Below are 20,312 nucleotides of genomic sequence, written 5' to 3' on the forward strand. Positions count from 1 at the left end.
CATCTGTTCTACTTACACTTAGAGAATAGGCAAAGAGGGGAACATCTGTTCTCAGCTGCACTCAGACGTGACATCCCCCTGCCGGAGATTTCCCTGCTGTTTCAATGGGCTTTAATTATGTCTGTTTCCATAACCAGGGTCATCTCCCCTACTGCAGGCAGACACAAGCCCTGGCTTAGCTCTGAGTGCTTCCCATAACCTGGTGCTGTTCAGGTTGCCATTCTTTTGCCTAATCCCCTGCTCAGGACAGTAATATGTGAGAGAAGTGCAGATGTCACCTCCACTTTGCAGACAGACAGGCATCGTAGACGGAGGGAAGAGACGCCACAAAGGACGGGAAAGCACCGTAATCAAGGTCTTATCCCAACTGACAAGATAAAGAGGATGAAGGGAAGAGAAGGGATCCTTATGAATGAACAGGCAGCCCTCAGGGCCCTGTCAGTTCCACTTACCAATAAGGTCTATGTGGAAATCTGTCAAAGGAATTTGGCCAAAACTAGGAGGGAGCTTTAAAGCGCTCCTTGTGACATCTTCCCAGTTTATATACACAGATCAGGCTCCCTCTTAAAGGGAGGCAATTAAGGAAGGGAAAGGGGAAAGAGCAGGTCCATACCACTGAATTACAGGAGGAAAAAAGGTACCCTTTGGTCTGAACCTCAGGAGGACTCAATGTATTGAAACAGAGGATCCGTTCTTGGCTGTCTCTAACCTGGTACCCTCCAGATGTTTTGGACTACAAGTCCCAGCAGGGCCAATGTTCAGGGATAGTGGAAGTTGCCACCTAAAACCCCTGGGCAGGGGTATCATAGCCACTATGCACCCTGAGTGACTGACAGGTCCACCTTCTAATCACAGGGCACATTTTACCAGAGGGTCTCCAGTCACTGTGCTTTGGGAGACAGAAGGGAAGGCATGTACCATGAGATTACTCTTCCAGTGATACCTGGCTTCACTATGAAAAAAAAAGCCTTAAACTGGCTTTCAATCATAACTCCCTTTCCCCTGCACCTATCCATTTGAAAATGTGCAGGTTTTGTGCCTGGAGATACCTCTATGACGTGTGCTATTTTCATACAAACTGCCCACAAAACCCCATGGGGAGGGAAGGGAAAATGAATCGCCCTCCCCTCAATGTGAGGACTCCCATTCCATATAAACTGCTGTGCCTATCCTTCTGAAACTTTGCCTGTTTCCTACTTAAGACCAATCTAGGCTGTCTGTCATTTTCAGGACAATGATCTATAAAGAACATAGGGGATACCCTCAAATGCAAAGGCTGCTCTTGCACAAAAATTTCTGCACCTATTCACCTGAAACTTGGCAGGCCCAATACCATCAGAAGTGGCAAATATCTGTGCAATGTTCATCCAGTTCTGCCAAGAACTAAAAATGGTATCAGCAGTTCTTTTTAAAACACACACACACACACACACACACACAGAGCTCAGTGTGGATCAGTCTCCACAGCAGTACCAGTGGCTCAAGACTTCCATGCAATAGGGATGATCCATATGATGAACTGCTTACATAATTGCCACAACCAGGTAGAGCCTATGCCACACCAAAGCAGTTCCAGTGGTTATGCTTAGGGATGTCAAAGAAATCTGTTGGGGTTGGAGGAGTTCAATGAATTTTCTTATGCTTGGCCCTGCAGACTTTGCTTCAGTGCCCACTGCAACACTCAACTCAATGTGCAGTGAGTCAGACCTGTTTGCAGATTTTCTGGAAATTTTGTGAATTTCTTCCCCAGTGGTTCTGCAAGTTGCAAATTACAGCTGAATTTGCACAAATTACAGCCACGTTTGCACAAATTACACAAATTATGGCCAAATTTATGTAATTTGCAAAAAGTCGGCTGTAATTTGTGCAAATTGCTCAGAAATTTGAGCAAGTTGCGGAACCACCACCACCACCACCACCACCACCCCCTGTGCAAAAAACATTCCTGGAGATTGGGGAACAGCTCACAGCTTGGCTCACGGATGCAAAGCAAGTTGCACACACCATGGAACTGCATTGAGCCAAATAAGAACGGGATTTCCCAGCGACAGACATCTCTAGTCATGCTGCCTGAATAATATATCAACAGCAGCTAAGCCCTAGTAATTTAAAATTCCCACTCACAAAAAAGCCCATTGTTGAAACTGGGGGAAAGTGAGAGAGCCAACCTGGATCAGGAGCACTGTAGTTCTGATCAGGCCAGAGGAGGGCGAGTTTCAGGAGAGGGAAAGGTGGAAAAGGACACCTTTTATTTCCGACCCCCTGAGGCTTTCCTGTGTTGATTCAGATAGCATGTGTTGTGTGTAAGATCTCTGCCCGATATCCCAGAGAGACACTCACTGGGTGAGATGGGCAAACAGTCTGACCTGGTTTAAAGCAGCTTCCTGGGTGCCTATAGCTCTGGAGGGCTCAGGTTTGGACTGGCAGCCAATCCTGAATTTGAACATTTTATAGCTATATCATGGAGGGGGCAGGGGGGTTTGTGGCGTGAGAAAGGGGAAAGGTATCCTTTTCCCTTCCTTTTCTAATGAAATAGGCTATATAGTGCAGGGAGAAAGTTGTTTTAACCACATGGCACACATCCCCCAACCCTAATTCCCTCCAGAATACTTACTCTAAGTGGCTTAAGCAGGCTAATTTCCTCTTCCCTCCACCTCCACTTACACTTTCCTTCTCCTTCCCTTAACTACACCTCAACATTTTGCATATCTCCGAAGTTCACAGGTCCTTGACAGGCTATTTTTTGGTTTACTTTAAAATATTTTTTTCTTTTAAATATGAAGGTATATATGTTGGTATACCTAGGGAATCTCCTAGGTATATAGAAACCCCTGTCTTATTTTTGGTTATGCTAGCTGTTTCATTTTCATACTGATAAGCACTCAACCACCTGAGTTTGCTATTAGAGGGAATGAGGATAATGATGATAGAGGCAGATTGAGCAATGAGTAAAAGAGCTCCATTTCACATGCATCACCCATTTTACATTAACATCCATTTTACAGCCTGAAGGAAATACATTTTTTACTTATGTTCAGGTAGATCACTGGCTGTTCCTCTAGTTGGGGACTCAGATTTGTCTGTGAGTAAGCAGTTCTCTGGTCTGGGAATTAGGGGATTTACCTGTTGTGGATGGGGTTGCACTCCCCCAAGTGAATGGGTATGCAGTGTGGGGGATGCTCCCAGATTCATCATTGTCATTAGAAGCCCAAGTGATTTCCATGGCATGGAGCACCTTTTACCAACTTCAGCTACTACATTGACTGCACCTATCCCTGGACAGCGATCGCTTAACCACTGTGTTCCATACACTGGTAACATCCAAACTGGATTACTGTAATGCTATTTCTGTGGGTCTTCCCTTGAGGCTGGTTAGGAAGATGTGAGCACATAATACCTGTATTGAAAGGGCAACATTAGCTGCCAGTTTGCTACTGAACCAAGTTCAAGGTATTATTATTATTGACACTATGGATTCTAAACAACTTAGTATCAGTTACCTGAAAGATCTTCTCCCCCTATATAGACCTGTTAGACCACTTTGGCCTTTGGGGGAGGCCTTGCTCTCCATGCCACATCCTGCAGAATCCCATCTGGCAGCAACACAGCAGTGGGCCTTTTCTGTGGTGGTATCCTCCCTCCGCAATGACCTCCCATCTCCATATGTCAGGCACTGACAATTATGTGCTTCTGATGATTATTAAAAACTTACTGTTTACCCTGGCTTTCCCCAACCACTGGTCTAAATGTGGCTGTGTTATAATAAGGATGTGTTGTGTTATAATGTGCTGTAAACTGTTAGGAGATTTTTAAAATGGGAAGTGGAATATAAATATAATAAAAATAAATAAGTAAGTAAGTAAGTAAGTAAGTGCAAGTTTTCACATATGATACCAGACAGTTCTGATACCGGAGATGCAGTGCACTTCAGAGCACTGCAGTCCAGCTGTGTGAGGGACTTCAGCTACTAAGTGCTGCACATAGCTTAACCTGAACCAGCTGTGCTCTCCTAAACTTATGGCTGTAGTCTGGGGAAACAGACTTGGAGTTGGATCCAGAAGCATTGTTCTGACAGCAGAAGGCTCCCATCGGTGGAACAGGATTTCCGTGTCCTACTGTCTCCTCTGCAGCCCCCTCACATCCTCCAAATCTGTTCCGGAGGTCCCCGAGCCCAGATTAGTTCAATCCAGTTAAGGGTGTATAGAACGGCATCCTTAGTCATATTCCAGCAACACAGGATTTTTTTTTTTTTTAAGAGGCCATACTAAGTATTACCAACAGCAGCTATCCTACCACATGGTGCTTAGATACATGTTCAAACACCATCAGTAGTAAGGGAATAGAACAAGTGTTATTCTTTTTTTCATCATTAGTAGATAAACATCCAGAGGTAATTCAAGGAAGTTGCTACTTCATTTGAACGCAGTGTAGCAACATAATATACAACCAATAATAATCAAAATAAGCATGATAGTAGGAGTTAATATCACTGGTAACATAATATACAACTCAGCATAAGTACATGCTGGCATCTTTGGTACTGCAAACATTCTCCTCTGCACCACTGTCCTCATGATGTTAGGTGATATAAAGACACCAACTGGGTTTAATATCACTGGTATCCATCACTACGATTACAACTACTGTCAAAAATTGTGTACATGAGGCCAAGGGTTATATTAACTCACCTCTGTGATTTCCCCCCTTCCCTAAACCTTACTTATAGAGTAGAGGGAGGAAACATACACATGCCTTTAGAAACTGACATTTTCACATAAAGCAAGAGTAGAAATGTATTATATTTTAGAAATGTCTTCTGAAAATGTCTTCATAAGTGCATATCAAAAAATGCCTACTATACTTCAAAATTCTTCTTTTCTTACACTCACATGGACATAAATTGACCTGGCAAAGGAATCTTTCACATGTGTTTAACATCTGCCACAAGATGGCTCTCTGTGCATTTCATTTAACCAGCCTATACTTTCTCCAGTTAACGGAACATACTGCCTCACTAAAAGAGTTGCCAAACTCACCTCCTCAAGTCTTTCGCCTAAGACTGGAGACAAATCTGAATGTGTATTTTCAAAGTTGGGGGAATCAGCCATTTTGTGATTCCAACAGTCTTAGGTGCTATGCAGGTTTCAACACCTAGTAGAGCTTAATCCATTTAAATCTGCACCTCCTCCTCCTCCTCCCTGTAAGAATGCAGACTTCAAAAAGAAGTCCACCCCCCTCCCCCCCAAACACTTCCTGGGGTGGTGGTTGTTGTTTGTAACATCTTGCTCAATGAAGAGATCTGGAGATCTTGAACTCTTGCCCACAATTTTGTGCATTGTTTGTTGGTTCTAACAAAGGTGCTGCCTAACTGTGCATTTTGGAACTTTCTTATGGATCAACATGACTTAGGGTGCAATCCTATCAAGGTAGGCAGCCACCTCCAAACACAGAGGTGACTGCCTATCCACAGCAAGGCAGGAGAGGCATGGGGTGGATCATTCCCTTTGCACCTCTCCTGCCCTGCTATTTTCCGCTAGATGGCTGTTTTCAGCTGTCTAGCCATGGGGGGCCGACCGGGAGGGGAGGCTGCATGTATGACACATAGGATGTGTCATACACGCAGCTCCGCTCCCCCCACCCCAGAACGCCCCAGCCCCACCCCTTTTCAGTCGCTCCACACTCCTCTTCTGAGGGTGGAGGATGGGGCTTCTTCGCACTGCCTCCAAGGCAGCACAGACATGGTGGGAGGTTGGTTCCCAGAAAAGAGTATATCCTATGGCCCTCTAGACAGTGTCTAGCGGCCATAGGATAGTTCCCTTAGGGTGCAACCCTATGTATGTTTAGACAGATAAAAGTCCTACAACTCCCAGCATTCCCCAGCCAGCCATGACTTTTTTTTCTGTCTAAACATGCATCGGGTTGCACCCTTACTTTGTTTTCTGTGTTTAAAATATTTATCACCATCATCATCATTTTCTCACACTTGTAGACTGCCTAGTAACCAGAGTTCTCTGGATGGCATACAGGTAAATTAAAAACATAAAATACTAAACGACAGATCATGATAAAAACAGCACGTAACAAAACTAAGATAAAACCAGCGGTGAAGGATAAAACTAGTGCAGGCCAAAAACCAAAGTAAAAAACAAAACAAAAAACAAAACCAGCAGCAAAATAAGATAGTGCTACGACTTAAAAGCACTAAGATGGTTCTTAAAAGGTCTTCACCTGGTGCTAAAAAGACCATAACATAAGTGCCCTGCCAGGCAAGCCTCTCTGGGCAGGGCGATCCACCAATAGGGCACCACCACTGAAAAGGCCCTCTCTCTTGTAGCCACCCACCATGCCTCATTTGATGGAGGCACACGGATGATGGCTGAAGACAATGTCTTTAGGGTCCTGATAGGTAGGATTGTCTCTCATTCCAGGACACTGTAGTTCTACTGAACATAATGGATATACTGGGCTGGGGATGTACCACAGGGGATGGCTGTCAATATGAAGACCTCCTTGTGAATTTCCTTGGAACATCTAGCTGTCCGTTATGAGAGTACTGGGGCATTTCTACATGAGGCTTTTATCCTGCATCCTTACCAAGGCTTCTGCTTCTGGATTCTTTGCAGGATTAAGATGGGCTCCTTTACACATTCTCTTTTCCAGCATGTTTCTTTCTCTGCCTTTCTATATGTTTTATTATACAACCACTAGGTCATGCTGTGGTATAGCAGAATTGCGCAATGACACTAAGTTTCTATAACACCATTTAGAAAAAATACAAGACTTTCCTCATTATGAAAAAAAAAATGGCAATAATGGTTGCAAAGCACAGGAGAGGCCCTGGAGGATGACAATGTCATGCAACAGATCTGCAAACTACCATGAGTGAGCAATCACAAGCACACAATAAAAGCCCTGTGTAGAAGGGCTCCTAGACTAAATGTCCCTTTGGTCTGACATGGCAAAACAATTAATATGACCTTGTCATGTGTTTTTAAATTATAACCTCAGAAGCACATCCACCACCATCACCACTACCTTCCCAGTACTTGTCCTCCTTCTCCCTACTTTCTTCTGATCATAGAATCATAGAATCATAGAATCATAGAATAGTAGGGTTGGAAGGGGCCTACAAGGCCATTGAGTCCAACCCCCTGCTCAGTGCAGGAATCCAAGTCAGAGCATCCCTGACAGATGGCTGTCCAGCCTCGTCTTGAACGCCTCCAGTGTGGGAGAACCCACCACCTCCCTAGGGAATTGGTTCCATTGTCGTATTGCTCTAACCATCAGGAATTTTGTCCTGATGTTCAGCCGGAATCTGGCTTCCTGTAACTTGAGCCCATTATTCCGTGTCCTGCGCTCTGGGATGATCAAGAAGAGATCCTGGCCTTCCTCTCTGTGACAACCTTTCAAGTACTTGAAGAGCGCTGTCATATCTCCCCTCAGTCTTCTCTTCTCAAGGCTAAACATGCCCAGTTCTGCTGCTCACACAGATAGAAACACAGCAAGGAAGTAGATAACCTCCAATTGACATTTTCTTTCAGCAGGGGATCTGGACAGGAACAGCACTGTCATGCTGCGCAGGAGAATGGAGAGATAGCTAGAAGAAGGTTTGAGCTGCATACACAGGATCCAGCTTTCACTGGAGCATCTGGATGGTCTAACCCCCTCAACCACATGACTTTCTCACACAGGGGTGGGTGAGTTGTGGCCGTCCAGTTGTTTGGGCCTACAGCTCTCAACAGTCCTAGCCAGCATAGCCAGTGGCGGGGGATGATGGGAACCTCTGGAGGGCCAAAGGGTCCTCATCTCTGTTCTAAAGCAACAGTGCAGTAGTTATTGGAGGGGAAAGATCGCATCTACGTAGGGTGGTTTAGTGAATTAGGAAAAGGTTAATGGAAACCCAGAGTATACAGACCCTCCATTTGCCAGATGGAAACAGGTACATGTGGTTTGTGTTATGTGTGTTTCACATAGCACACTTGTGATCAAGCTATAGAATTTTTTTTTTAACCATTTCTACATGTCTGGAAAACATTTGATATATTAAACTTCAAAATACTGCTGAACCTCCGGTTTCCTAAGTTTCCGTTATCCAAATCTCTTCATTACCCAAGTTAATTTTTTTTGTTCCTCCAACTAGCTCTGTATATTAAGCATCCCATCCTCTGCTCCAAACATCTGGTTATCCATACGTTTTGGATGTCTCCCAGGCCTCTCAGATAAATGAGAGCATACTGTATACACATTACCTTTCAATCTACAAAGGTACATTTTTACTGTGGGATACCACAAACCTGCATATAATTCACTGCAGCATTAAAAAATGTCATTAGCAAGTACTCAAGTTTCCAAAATTTAGTATACCCTATCCCAGCTGTGAAAGACAATACCTTCGTAAAGCAGCTAGGATTACAATCAACAAATAGGTACAAAATGGAAGATGGAACTAATCCAGACTTCATTATACATTCTGTGAGCACCAACAAGAGAGATACATAGTAGGAGAAATGGCACAGCTGGAAGTTATGCGACCCATTCTCCATCATACCAGTGTTCAACTCCATGGCACAATCAAAGCTCTGCAAAAGACAAACCCAGTCTGCAACCCCAGTTCACACAACCTATCATCTCACCTGGCTAGGTCAGGCTGCAGAATCTTTGATGCTGACCTTCCCATGAAAAGCCATTCAAACCCATCCTCCCTGAAGCCCTCCTGGAGATCAGTGGCATCCCTGAGTGAAGAAAATGAGAAAATTAGTTTAAACAAGGCAGGCTAATCAACTTACAATAACAATATGATGGAGATTACAGGGGGAAAATAAATGTGACATGTATAGAGCAGTGGGGCTGATCTGGAAGCATTCTCACTGCATCTAAACTAAACCCAATATTCTTCTCTAGGATCAAACTTGCTAGGGTCAAACTCTAGGGGGTTGGGATGAGGAACAGTTCTGCAAGCTTTGCAGGAGAAGCTAGCCTTGCACAGTGCTGTTTGGCTATCTCCCAGCATTGTCAGCAAGAAAACACCTCCAAACAGCTAGAACAATTTTGAACTTAAAAACCCCCACACACTTCCTTTTTCCTTGGTTAACAAATACAGCATGAAATGCATTAACACCCTGATGCATGTGGAGGGTGGGGTAAGACTGAGAGCTCAGCCGATGTTGAGTCAGCTGGTATAGATGTCTGCCATTTCAGTTGCAAACTGGACTCATCCCATGCTTTAAGGATGTGCTGTAAGCTGTCTTTTTAAATTATATCTGTCTTTATCCTATATACCAAGACTTCTCTTATCAGTAGCTTATTGAAATACACTGTCTACTAGACTGAACACTTTTACAGTACTGCTTTCCTAAGGCTATATATCAGTTGTACAAGCTTTCCCCAATCTGCTGCCCTCCAGATGTGTTGGACTACACCTCCCATAATCCCTCAACAGCATGGTCAATGACCATGCTGGCTGAGGGTAATGGGAGCTGCAATCCAACACATCGGGAGGGCAACAGGCTGGTGAAGGCAGACTTATACTAAGGCCTGAGGACCACAGCATGGTAGAAAAGCAGCATATAAATGTTGTTGGTGATGATGATGATCATAGAATCATTTCTATCATAGAATAGTAGGGATGGAAGGGGCCTACAAGGCCATCGAGTCCAACCCCCTGCTCAGTGCAGGAATCCAAGTCAGAGCATCCCTGACAGATGGCTGTCCAGCCTCGTCTTGAACGCCTCCAGTGTGGGAGAGCCCACCACCTCCCCAGGTAATTGGTTCCATTGTCGTATTGCTCTGACAGTCAGGAAGTTTTTCCTGACGTTCAGCCAGAATCTGGCTTCCTGTAACTTGAGCCCATAATTCCATGCCCTGAACTCTGAGATGATTGAGAAGGGATCCTGGCCTTCCTCTCTGTGACAACCTTTCAAGTACTTGAAGAGCGCTGTCATATCTCCCCTCAGTCTTCTCTTCTCAAGGCTAAGCATGCCCAGTTCTTTCAGTCTCTCTTCATAGGGCTTTGTTTCCAGTCCTCTGATCATCTTTGTTGCCCTCCTCTGAACCCTCTCCAGTTTGTCTGCATCCTTCTTAAAGTGTGGTGCCCAGAACTGGACACAGTACTCCAGATGAGGTCTAACCAGTGCTGAGTAGAGGGGAACTAGTACTTCCCGGGTTTTGGAAGCTATGCTTCTATTAATGCAGCCCAAAAGAGCACTGGCCTTTTTTGCAGCCACATCACATTGTTGGCTCATATTCAGCTTGTGATCGACAACAATTCCAAGATCCTTCTCGCTTGTAGTGTTGTTGAGCCACATACCCCCCATCTTGTAACTGTGCATTTGGTTTCATTTTCCTAGGTGCAGAACTTGGCATTTATCCCTATTGAATATATCCCTATTTCTGCCCAGCGCTCCAGTCTATCCAGATCAATTTGAATTTTGTTTCTGTCTTCCAAAGTATTAGCTATCCCTCCCAATTTTGTGTCATCTGCAAATTTGATCAGCATTCCCTGCACCTCCTCCTCCAAGTCATTAATACAAATGTTGAAGAGCACTGGGCCCAGGACTGAGCCCTGCGGTACCCCACTCGTTGCCTCTCCCCAGTTTGAGAAGATCCCATGGATAAGCACTCTTTGAGTCCAATTCTGTAGCCAACTGTGGATCCACTGGATCATTGTTTCATCTAGCTCACTTTGAGCTAGTTTGCTCATCAGGATATCATGGGGCACTTTGTCGAAAGCTTTGCTGAAGTTGAGGTATATGATGTCTACAGCATTCCCACAGTCTACAAGCGAGGTTACTTGATAAAAAAAATGAGATCAGATTCGTCTGGCAGGACTTGTTCTTGACAAATCCTTGTTGGCTTCAAGTAATCACTGCATTGTTTTCAAGGTGCTTCCAGATGGATTACTTTATCATCTGCTCCAGCACTTTCCGAGGGATTGATGTCAGACTGACTGTAGCTCCCAGGTTCCTCCTTTTTACCCTTTTTGAAGATAGGGACAACGTTAGCCCTCCTCCAGTCATCTGGCACTTCCCCCGTCCTCCATGATTTCTCAAAGAGAATAGACAGTGGTTCTGAGAGTTCTTCTGCCAATTCCTTTATTACTCTAGGATGCAGTTCATCTGGCCCTGGAGATTTGAACTCATTCAAAGTCATTAGGTGTTCCTTGACCATATGCCTATTGATCTCAAGCTGCAATCCTGCCCCTTCAGCCTGTACTTCGCCTTTGCCAGGGGCTTGTAGACCTTCTTTTGAGAGAAGACTGAGCCAAAGTAGGAATTGAGCACTTCTGCCTTTTCTTTGTCATCTGTTATCATTTAGCCATCCTTATTTGTTAGCTGAACCACTATTTCTTTCCTCTGTCTTTTACTATGCATGTAGCTGAAGAAAGCCTTTTTGTTGCTTTTAGCATCCATCGCTAACCTCAGTTCATTCTCAGCTTTAGCCTTCCTGACACCATCCCTGAAATTCTGTGCTACCTGCCTGTACTCTTCCTTTGTTTTAGGGGTGGGCAGACACCTTACCTCCGGGTCCAGGGGGGCATCCTCAGGGGGGGAGGCAATCCGTCCCTCCCCCCAGAGTCTGTCCAGGCTGGCTCCACTCCTTGACGACCCTGTGGAGCCAGCCACTGGCTCCGCAGGATCGCCGCAGGGGGGACCCAACCTGGACAGATTCTGAGGGGAGCCAGAGGTGAGAGCTCCATTCCGCCACATGCCCCAATGGGGCTGGATTCTTGGAATCTGGCCTCATTGGTGTCCATGGCGGAATTCTCGGACATCCCTACTTTGTTGCTTGGCCTTCTTTCCACTTCCTATGTGTTTTTTGTTTTTAGGTCATCTCCAAGCTTTTTGTGAAGCCACATTGGCTTCTTCTGTTGTCTTCCACCTTTTCATGATGATGATGATGATAAAATGCTTTGCACTCATTATCTCAGTAGTCCTTATTAGTACCACATAAACCCTGTGCAGTATTGTTATCCCCATATTACAAGATGGGGGGGCACTAAGAGATAGTGGGCTATATAGCTTGCTCATGGCTGAACTGAGACTAATAGCACAATCCTGTGCATGTTTCCTTGAGCCCCACTGCCTTCAATGGGGCTTACTCCCAGGTACGTGCGCATAGGATTGCAGCTGAAGGGTGCAACTAGAAGTGAGATCGGACATTTATTATTAAGATCTCCCATGATTTATAACCAACAACTAATAGCAGCCATGGAGAACCCCAAATGCAAGTGGAACCACAACACTGGGGGAAGGTTTTTTAAAACTCTTTTTCCTGTACCATTTTCTGATTGAAATCCTCCCCCTACCACTGAGTGACCATTTGCTCTGAGAGAGAAAATTTACAGGTATCCATACAATACCTTTAAGCTTTCCCCACTGCAGCTGTAAAGAGTACATGCGACTTTGATCAGGAAAATGGGGTGGTGGGGGGATTAACCACCCCTCACAGCACTATAGACCAATTGGATTTTCTCCTCACCTCCAGTCTGTGGCTGCTCTTATTGAAATATACTGCATACTATGACATTGTATTTGATAGCACTTTTAATGCACATGATCTGTTTTAATTATCATACTATGTGTATAAAGCACAGTCTTTCCAAATAGTTTTTAAAAACCCTATGTTGTTCTCACAGCAGATTTAATTGTTTAATGAAACAGTAGGGATGTGCGAAAGTCATTTACCTTTTCCAACGGGTGATTCGTGGTGGGGGGGAAGCACTCCGCACTTCCCCCCGAAATCCTAACCCGGCCTGCTCCGCTCCGCAGCAACTCCATGGAGATGCTGGCTGGGTGTGTTTGCAGGCATGCAGAGCCTGAGGACGCAAATGGCGGCAGCTACTGCGGCCGCCATTTGCGTTCCTGTTTTTTTTGCCGGGATAGGCTACGTAAATATTTATGTAGCCTATCATGGCAAAAAAACAGGGGTGCAAATGGCATAGCGGCTGCCATTTGCGCCCCTGTCTTTCGTCATGATAGGCTACGTAAATACTTACATAGCCTGTCACAGCAAAAAAGCAGGGGCACAAATTGTGGCGGCTACAGCAGCTGCCATTTGCGTTTCCTTTTTTTGCCATGATAGGCTACGTAAATATTTACGTAGCCTATCACAGCCTCCGCAGCGATGCAAATGGCGTCCCTGCATTAGCCGTGATAGGCTACGTAAGTATTTACATAGCCTATCACGGCAAAAATGGGGAAGCGAATGGCGGCCGCAGATGCGGCCGCCATTCGCAAAGCAGCGTGAACGGCACCAGGTTAAGTGCTCTGTTTTGCGTGCCTTTAGCAGGGTGGTGGGGCGGGGGAGCTTTGTTCCGTCATGGATTTCGGGGGGACCGAATGCACTGGCATTTGGCCTCACTGAGATCTGTGGCGGAATTCTCTGACATCCCTATGAAACAGTTTTTATCAATGAGAAGGAACTGATACAATGTAATTCGGAAAGTTCCTCTCACAACTTTCAGCAGCACTCAAAATATATTTCCCTCCCAATAGGCTGTATCAATAAAGACACCAATTTAGGGGGAAAATATGGACATTGTTACATAAAAAGATGCAATTCCACTGTGAGACAGTATGTGTGTGTTATTAAAGGGGGGGCCTAGGAAATAAATGGATCCAAGTCACAATCATTAAGCATAGCCCAAATGCAAATGGACAAATGCAATATGACATAAGTACAAAAAAGCCGTAACCTGCAGTGTGGCTACTAGAAGGTATTACGGAGAGGATTAGCTACACGTAAAGCCTCTCAGCCAGATGTTCTTTGCCCAGCATCTCAAAACCTGCAGGGATAGCAATTTTCTAGCTTTGTTGTTGTTGGCCAACTGCTCTCACTACAAGGTCATCATTATTTCTTCTTCTTCTTCATCATCATCAGCAGCAGCAGCCTACCATCCTGCGAAATGAATCCCTTGCTTTTTGTTCATTTTGCTTGTGATTATTTTTGAAGATCATTGTCAAACCTCTATCCCTGCCTCCCATCCAAATCAAACACACTCATTTTTTTCAATTTCTTTATAAAGCATCATTTCTGAATTCTGTATAATACCTGTTGTTGTCCCTTAAATTCTACCAGTTCCCCATCACCTCCTTAAAATGCTGAGACCAGGAACACTGGATGCAATACTCCACTTGGAATCTTTAAAAGTGCTACACAAACTGCTGCTATTACCCCTTGGGTCCTGGAGACTATGGGTTGGATCCAGTCTTGCCATTCCATGAATGGAAGGGCTCCTTCTGTTCTCAGAATGCATCAGGCTAAAGCAGATGCTCACTACTGGAAAAACAGGTTCAATTCCCCCAGCAGACCCCTGCATCTCCTCTCATGCTGCTCTGGAGGGTCTCCCAGCCCTCTAGAGCAGCTTTTCAGGAGCATAGAGAGGGCTGTGGGGGAAGAAAGAATTGCAAATATTGCCTTTTCATTCCCTTCCTCCAACATGAGTAGACCTCCACTAAGGGATCTTAAAGATAAAATTAGTAAAAATATAGAAGGACAAGCACTGCTGCTGAAAAAGAATCAACACGGCTTCCGCAAATGTAAGTCCTGTCTCACTAACCTTTTAGAATTCTATGAGAGTGTCAGTAAAGATGTGGTCAGGGATGATCTGGTTGACATTGTTTACTTGGACTCCTAAAAGGCTTTTGACAAAGTCCCTCACCAAATACTCCTGAGCAAACTTAGTAGTCATGGAATAAGAGGACAGGTCCTCTTATGGATCAGTCACTGGTTAAAGAACAGAAAGCAGAGAGTAGGAATAAATAGTAAATTCTCCCAATGGAGGGAAGTAAATAGTGGGGTCCCACAGGGATCTGTATTAGGACCAATGCTTTTCAACCTGTACATAAATGATCTGGAATTAGGAGTGAGCAGTGAAATGGCCAAGTTTACAGATGACACCAAATTATTTAGGGTGGTTAAAATCAAAAGGGATTGTGAAGAGCTCCAAAAGGATCTCTCCAAACTGGGTGAAATGCAGGTCAATGTAAGCAAGTGTAAAGTGATGCACGTTGGGGCAAAAAATCCCAACTTCAAGTATAGCCTGATGGGATCAGAGCTGATGGTGACTGACCGGGAAAGAGATCTTGGGGTTGTGGTGGACAGCTCAGTGAAGATGTCAACCCAGTGTGCAGCTGCTGTAAAAAAGGCCAACTTCATGTCAGGCATAATTAGAAAAGGAATTGAGAATAAAACTGCCAGTATCATGCTGCCCCTATACAAATCTATGGTGCGACCACACTTGGAATACTGTGTCCAGTTCTGGTCACCACACCTAAAAAAAAGATAATGTAGAGCTGGAAAAGGTGCAGAAAAGGGCAACTAAAATGATCAAGGGGCTGGAGCATCTCCTCTATGAGAGAAGTTTACAACAGCTGGGATTGTTTAGCTTGGAAAAAGGAGGGTAAGGGGAGACATGATAGAGGTCTACAAAATTATGCATGGTGTGGAGAATGTCAATAAGGAGACATTTTTCTTTCTCTCTCAAAATACTAGAACCTGGGGTCATCCTATGAAGCTGATTGGTGGGAGAGTCAGGACAGATAAAAGGAAGTCACACAGTGCATAGTTAAACTATGGAATTCGCTGCCATAGGATGTACTACTGATGGCCAACAATTTGGATGGCTTTAAAAGGGGGTTGGACAAATTCCTGGAGAAAAAGGCTATCAATGGCTACTAGGCTTGATGGCTATGTGCTACCTCCAGTACCAGAGGCAGTGAGTCTATGTACACCAGTTGCTGGGGAACATGGGCAGGGGAGGTGTGCTGTTACGCTCATGCCCTGCTTGTGGGTTCCTCATCAACAGCTGGTTGGCCACTGTGTGAACAGAGTGCTGGACTGGATGGACCCTTGGTCTGATCCAGCATGGCTCTTCTTATGTTCTTACATTCTTAAGTGCTAATCTGGATCCAACCCAATGCTTCTGTTAATGCATTCCTAAATAATATTTGGAGGAGGTGCTGGAGCAAGTGATTGACATTCAGTTTGTCATCTTTCTTTCAAATGAGTCGTTCAGCCCATATTTGCTTGGATGTAGGTTCCGCTGACTTCAGTAGGACTCACTTCCAAGTAAGTGCATAGGATTGCAGATATCTTCATGTGTGAAGCTGAAGGCTATAGTCCTATGCACCCTTACTTTGGAGTAAATCCCACTGAACCCAGGATGTTTACTTCAGAGTAAACATGTTTAGGATTATGGTGCACATTGTCTTTGAGCCACTCTTCCATGATTTATGGTGTAAACATATGAACATTGTAAGTCTAGACTAGAAATCAGAAGACAGGCATTTGTCATGTAAGGCTGCAATCCTATACATACACATCTGGAAGTAAGTCTCATTGAATTTAGTGGGTCTTATTTCTGGGTCTAGAAAAGGCAGAGGAACTAGAGACCAAATTGCCAATATCCGCTGGATAATGGAGAAAGCCAGGGAGTTTCAGAAAAACATCGATTTCTGTTTTATTGACTATTCTAAAGCCTTTGACTGCATGGATCATAACAAATTGTGGCAAGTTCTTGGTGGTATGGGGATACCAAGTCATCTTGTCCGCCTCCTGAGGAATCTGTATAATGACCAAGGAACAACGGACTGGTTTAAGATTGGGAAAGGAGTATGGCAGGGTTGTATACTCTCACCCTACCTATTCAACCTGTACACAGAACTAGGAGTGTACAAAAGTCACTTACCTGGTCTCGCAGCTTGCTTCGTGGTGGGGGGGAGGCGCTTCGCTGCTTCCCCCGAAGTTCAGGCCGGGGGGGGAGGCTTCCTGCCACGCCCGGCCGAAATACAGGCCGGGGGGGAGGCTTCCTGCCTCACCCGGCCGAAATTCAGGCTGGGGAGGAGGCGCCTCGCCTCGCCCGGCCGCGAAATAAAAAGTAAAAAAAAACAAAAAACGCCCCGGTGATAGGCTACGTGACGATTAACGTAGCCTATCATGGCTAGATCTGCAAAGTCAGCCGTGATAGGCTACGTTAATCGTCACGTAGCCTATCACGGGTGACTTAAAAAAAAAAAAAGCGCGTACGCAAATGGCGGCCCCCATAGGGAGCCTCCATTCGCGTTCCTTATTTGGTCGCTGTAGTCTATGTAAATCTTTACGTAGACTACTGCGAAAATAAGGGCAACGCAAATAGCGTTGCCCTTATTTTTGCTGTAGTCTACGTAATCTTTACGTAGACTACAGCGACCAAATAAGGAACGCGAATGGAGGCTCCCTATGGGGGCCGCCATTAGCCGTACGCGCTTTTTTTTTTCTAGCCGTGATAGGCTACGTTAATCTAGCCGTGATAGGCTACGTTAATCGTCACGTAGCCTATCACGGGGGCGTTTTGTTTTTTGTTTTACTTTTCTTGGAATGGCGGCGGCGGCAGCCGGTTGAAAGACCGGCTGCCGCCCCTGCCCCTGTCAAAGCCCTGCCGAACCGCTGCTGCGACCCGCCACCGGGAGCGACATTCGGGAAAGGTAAGTCCCATCCCGGGGGGGGGGCGGGGGGGCAGAGAATTTCTCCCCAAAACTACTTCGGGGGGCCGAATACGTTGGCGAGAAATTCTCTGACACCCCTACACAGAACACATCATGCAACGTGCTGGTCTTGATGAAGCCAAGGCTGGAGTTCAAATCGCTGGAAGAAACATTAACAATCTCAGATATGCAGATGATACCACTTTGATGGCTGAAAGCGAAGAGGAGCTGAGGAACCTTATGACGAAGGTGAAAGAAGAAAGTGCAAAAGCTGGGTTGCAGTTAAACCTCAAAAAAACCAAGATTATGGCAGCCAGCTTGATTGATAACTGGCAAACAGAGGGAGAAAACGTGGAGGCAGTGACAGACTTTGTCTTTCTAGGTGCAAAGATTACTGCAGACGCTGACTGCAGCCAGGAAATCAGAAGACGTTTCCTTCTTGGGAGGACAGCAATGACAAATCTTGATAAAATAGTGAAGAGCAGAGACATCACGCTGACAAGTGACAACAAAGGTCCCCATAGCTAAAGCAATGGTATTCCCCGTAGTAACCTATGGCTGCGAGAGCTGGACCATAAGGAAGGCTGAGTGAAGGAAGATAGATGCTTTCGAACTGTGGTGTTGGAGGAAAATTCTGAGAGTGCCTTGGACTGCAAGAAGATCAAACCAGTCCATACTCCAGGAAATAAAACCAGACTGCTCACTTGAGGGAATATTAAAGGCAAAACTGAAGTACTTTGGCCACATCATGAGAAGACAGGATACCCTGGAGAAGATGCTGATGCTAGGGAAAGTGGAAGGCAAAAGGAAGAGGGGCCGACCAAGGGCAAGGTGGATAGATCATATTCTGGAGGTGACAGACTCGACCTTGGGGGAGCTGGGGATGGTGACGGCTGACGGAAAGCTCTGGAGTGGGCTGGTCCGTGCAGTCACAAAGAGTTGGAAGCAACTGAACGAATAAACAACAACATTTCTGGTTAGTCATGTGTAGGATTACACTGTAAATTTTAGGGCTGTGCACAGACCCCTGCCCTGCTCCACTTTGGCGGAGACATGGTGCTGATGGGTGTGGGGGTCCTCAGAAAATATAAGTAAATCATCGAGATACACAATGAGGAAAGTGTCCAAATAGTCCCGGAAGATGGCATTCATAAAACGCGAAAAGGGGGGGGGGCATGCAGGCGAGCCCAAATGGCATCACTAGGTATTCATACGCTCCGTACCGGGTGCTGAAACAGGTCTTCCACTCATCCCCCTCCCAGATGCGCATCAGATTGTAGGCGCCACGCAGGTCCAACTTTGTGAAAATCTTGGCTCACCCCAGGCACTCCAGCATCTCAGGTATGAGGGGGAGGGGGTGCTTGTTGGGGATCGAGACCGAATTCAGTGCTCTGAAGTCATGCACCGGGCAGAGTTCTCACAATTTTTCATGCACAAACATGGTAGTGGAGCAGGCAGTGTAGGGATGTACGAAACCCCCCTTACCTGGCTCCGCCGGGTTCTGCTGGGGGGGGGAGGTGCTCCGTCCCCCCCCCTGGAATCCTGGCTGGCTGGCTCCGCTCTGCAGGGATTCCATGGAGCCGCCAGCTGGCGCCGCCAGCAGCCGGACATCCGGCCGCTGGCTAGCAGGGATGCAAATGGCGGCGGCCGTAGCCACTGCCGTTTGCATCCCTGTATTCAGCCATGATAGGCTACGTAAAGACTTATGTAGCCTATCACATCTGGGTTAAAAAAAAAACGTGTACGCAAATGGTGGTGGCTACAGCCACTGCCATTTGCGTTCCCTATTTTTGGTTGTCTTAGTCTATGTAAATATTTACGTAGACTAAGACAGCGAAACTAAGGGGGAACGCAAATAGCGTAGTGGACACGTTTTGTTGTTTTCCCTGTTTTGCGTACACGTTTTGTTTTTTTTAACCCAGATGTGATAGGCTATGTAAGTCTTTATGTAGCCTATCACGAATGGGGGGGGGGGAGACTGTAAATGGCGGTGGCAGCGGCAGCAGCAGCAGCCGGTTGGAAGACCAGCTGCCTCCGCCGCTTCCGCCAAAGCCACCGCCGAAGCTGCCGCCATCCGGAACATCCACCCCAGGTAAGTCTCATCCCGGGGGGGGGATCTGCAGGGGGCGGGGGGGTGGCAGGCTGTTCTGCCACAGAGTTGGGGGGGCCAAATGCACTGGCATTCGGCCTCACTGAGATCCATGGTGGAATTCTCTGACATCCCTAAGGTGGGGGAGGAGGAGGGCCGAATGAAGCCATGTCTGAGGTTTGTGTCCAAAAGCTCCCACAGAGCTCAAAGTTCCAGCTCCGACATCGAATACAGCCGGCCAGCGGGGATGGTCACCCCAGGAATTAGGTTAATGGCACAGTCAAAAGGGCAGGGGGGGGAGCTGGTCGGCCTCCTTCTTGTCGAAAACATCCCAAAAAGCCTCATACTTCTCTGGGAGGATCACGGTAGCTGAAGAACTGCCAGAAGCAGAAGAGGAGGGGGAGGAAAGGGTTAAGGCCTGGACTGGGACTGGCACCTCAGTTGGGAGGCAGTGCTCCCAGCAGTAGGGAGACAAAAACTCCACTTGCTGAAGCCCCCAAGAAATCTGAGGATTATGCTTAGAGACCCAGGAAACACACAGCACGATTGAGTATTGGGGAACCTTGGCCAAGTGAAACTGAATCTGCTCAACATGGGACTGGGAATGCAGAGTGAGCGGAGCTGTAATCCGGGTCACCACGCCCGAAGAAAGAGGACGCCCATCGATGGTCTCCACTGCCAAGGGGGCAGGAAGAGGCAGGGTAGGAATCTTGTGGAAGAGAGTGAATGTTTCATCCACGAAACTGGCTGTAGCCCCAGAA

General features: G+C 46.1%; 1 long non-coding RNA gene across 1 annotated transcript in view; it reads right to left on the reverse strand.

The window, feature by feature from the left end:
* LOC146354128 (uncharacterized) overlaps positions 1–20,312 on the reverse strand; it is a 74,736-nt gene that overhangs the window by 35,254 nt on the left and 19,170 nt on the right. The window contains exon 3 of the long non-coding RNA XR_014788312.1: positions 8,634–8,732. This is a non-coding gene — a long non-coding RNA (uncharacterized LOC146354128). The remainder of the gene's footprint in view (positions 1–8,633; positions 8,733–20,312) is intronic.

Source organism: Heloderma suspectum, chromosome 2, assembly GCF_057233095.1.
Source record: "Heloderma suspectum isolate Gila_16-S chromosome 2, 16-S_ref, whole genome shotgun sequence".
NCBI lineage: Eukaryota > Metazoa > Chordata > Lepidosauria > Squamata > Helodermatidae > Heloderma > Heloderma suspectum.